This window comes from Bubalus kerabau, chromosome 14, assembly GCF_029407905.1.
Source record: "Bubalus kerabau isolate K-KA32 ecotype Philippines breed swamp buffalo chromosome 14, PCC_UOA_SB_1v2, whole genome shotgun sequence".
NCBI classification, from domain to species: domain Eukaryota; kingdom Metazoa; phylum Chordata; class Mammalia; order Artiodactyla; family Bovidae; genus Bubalus; species Bubalus kerabau.
In genome coordinates, this window is record NC_073637.1 from 83,350,494 (window position 1) to 83,353,339 (window position 2,846).

General features: G+C 59.6%; 1 long non-coding RNA gene across 2 annotated transcripts; it reads right to left on the reverse strand.

The window, feature by feature from the left end:
- Nucleotides 1-228: 228 nt before the first annotated feature.
- On the reverse strand, nt 229-2,554 carry LOC129627369 (uncharacterized). Of its 2 annotated transcripts, XR_008702590.1 has the most exons (3): nt 2,183-2,554; nt 774-921; nt 229-693 (listed from the first exon to the last, which is right to left on the reverse strand). It is a non-coding gene; the product is annotated as an uncharacterized LOC129627369 (long non-coding RNA). The 2 variants fall into 2 exon arrangements; XR_008702589.1 differs by lacking the exon at nt 774-921.
- Nucleotides 2,555-2,846: the final 292 nt, after the last annotated feature.

Genomic DNA, 2,846 nt, shown 5'->3' on the forward strand with positions numbered 1-2,846 from the left:
GCCTGCCCGGAGTCGGGGAATGAAGGAGCGGCCTTTGGATTAGACGGCGCGGAGGTCACAGTGATCTCAGCGAGTGCGGCTGGAGGCGTGAGAGAGCCGGTGGGGCGGAGAGGAAACGGAGCCCCGGGTGCAGACAGGCCTTCAGAGACGTTTAGCCCTGAAAATTGGAAAGGATTAGAAGGCTGTTTGGAGGAAAAACAGAAGAAGCTGTAAGAGGACACAGGTGTAACATGAGGAGAATTTTTTTTTTCACAGATTGAAGAGAGCCGTGTGTTTAAGTATTTATGGAAAGATCCAGCTGAGGGGGCTCATTAATAATGTAAGGCCCCTGTGAAGACAGACAAGTGCGGAGTCTGAAGCACATGGAGGAGGTGTTGCTCTTAGGGGAGGGACCACCCCAGTAATGGAAGAGGAGGTGAAGATGGGCTTCGCTCTGGAGACAGGCGCACACTCACTCGGCTGAGCTTAAAGAACTTGCGGTCTGATGGCCTCAACTTTCTGCGCAGGAAGGAGACAGTGAGCTGTTCAGAGGGTGGGAGCTTGAACAGAGGTTGGGACAGGGTGATGGTCCCTGCGGAGAGAGAGCTGAGCGCCGCGTGGAGGCCCACAGGACCGTGCGATGGCCAACTTCCTGTGATTCCACTACGTCCTTCTGCGCGGCCTTCACCATCTCCGGCCTACTCAGACAAAGATCTGGAAAAGCAGAGAACAAGGGTGTGTGTTAGCCGCTCAGTCGTGTCCGAGTCTTTGCAACCCCACGGCCGGTAACCTACCAGGCTCCTCTGTCCCTGGGATTCCCCCGGCAAGGATCCTGGAGTGGGTAGCCATTCCCTTCTCCGGGGGTCTTCCTGAGCCCAGGATTGAACCCAGCTCTCCTGCATTGCAGGCGGATTCTTTTCCATCCGAGCCACGAGGGAAGCCCTAAAATAAGGTTAGGGTTTTGCCATAATAACGTGAGAAAAAACAAGCAGCGCGGAGGCAGAGTGAGTCTGGGGACTGGCACCGAGGCCTCCTCTTCGCAAGCGGGAGGTACCAGCTGGGACGGCCCTGGGCGGGGCACCCAGAGCTGCAACCAAGGCCGGAAGCTGAGGGCCTGGCCGCATGTCCGCGCCGCGTTCTAGGGGCGGCCTCCGGGGCTGCCGACAACTAGGGCCCGGCCCCCACTTTGCCTCAGTCCCACGGCCAGGACCCTGAGAAGAGGCGGACAAGGCCCTCGGACCACAGTTCACAGCGAACACCCCCTCAGTATCAGCAAACATGCGCAAGTGTCTGTAAGCACCTCGTCACCATTTTAGAGATGAATAAGGAATGGCCCCCCACTCCAGGACTCTTGCCTGGAAAATCCCATGGACGCAGGAGCCTGGTGGGCTGCAGTCCATGGGGTCGCTGAGGGTCGGACACGACTGAGCGACTTCCCTTTCCTGCATTGGAGAAGGACATGGCAACCCACTCCAGTGTCCCTGCCTGGAGACTCCCAGGGACGGGGGAGCCTGGTGGGCTGCCGTCTCTGGGGTCGCACAGGGTCAGACACGACTGAAGCGACTTAGCAGCAAGGAAACAGGCTGAGCGGGAGGCTGCAGGCTTTCGGGAGGCCGCGGAAGCGGTCAGAAAGCGCGGGTCTTCGCTCAAGACCCTGAGGGCAAGGGAAGAAGGAAAGCATCCGGGTGCGGGTCTCATCGGTGGGCCTCGCACTGACCGGGACGCGCAGGCGCGGTGCGCGTTCACGCGAGACCAGCGCCGGCTGCGGAGCCGCGGTTTTCGGTGACCGTTTCCCCTCTCGGGGCCCGCGGCCCTCTCTCTGTCAGTAGTTGGGCTGCTTCACCCCCGGGCCGGCAGGTGGAGGGGAGAGAAGGGCTGGGGCCCGGGGGTCCGGCCTCGGACAGCCGCTTCCCCGCGGCGGCCCGCCTTTGCCCACACGCGCTCCTCACCTCGCCTCGCCACCGCCGCGGGCCGGAAAGCGGCCATAGTCTGCTCTCTGCCCTCAGGGGACCGAGGCGTCACCTCGGGGCCCGGAGCTTGGCCCCTGGAGACACAGGAGGCGTCCCCGCGGCAAGGCTCGGCCTCGGTGTTCTCTGACTGCAAGGGCCCCTGAAATCCGGGGGACACGGCGCCTCTCCCCAGCTCAGCAAAAAGCAGGGATTCCTGCCAACGTGTCAGTCCCACCGGGGCCATGAGATCTTACCTTAGTGCAGAGCCGTCCGTGAGCACCAAAGCAGGAACTTCCCCTCTCTTTCCCGAAATCAACACCCCACTGTTTGGTGAGTCATTGCTTCCCTGACATTGGTAGAATTCGCTTGAAACGCTCCCAGAGGGAAGAAAATTACACTGCAATCAAACCACACTCTCTCTCCTTTGCCCTCTCCAACCTCTGCAAGCAAGGAGCCCACCAGTTAACAGTGGAGGCCTCTGCAGCTACCTCCCTTTCTCATCTAACTCAGCTGAATTAGAGCTGGCTCATGGCTTTTCAAAAAGTCAACAAACGAGGTCTCTCCTAACCTGGCTCAGACGGTAAAGAGTCTGCCTGCAGTGTGGGAGACCCGGTTCAATCCCTGGGTCAGGAAGATACCCTGGAGAAGGAAATGGCAACCCACTCCAGTATCCTTGCCTGGAAAATCCCATGGATGCAGGAGCCTGGTGGGCTACAGTCCATGGGGTCACAAAGAGTCAGACACGACTGAGCGACTTCACTTTCACTTTTCACTTTCATGCTTGGAGAAGGAAGTGGCAACCCACTCCAGTGTTCTTGCCTGGAGAATCCCAGGGACAGGGGAGCCTGGTGGGCTGCTGTCTATGGGGTCGCATAGAGTTGGACACGACTAAAGCGACTTAGCAGCAGCAGCAGCAAC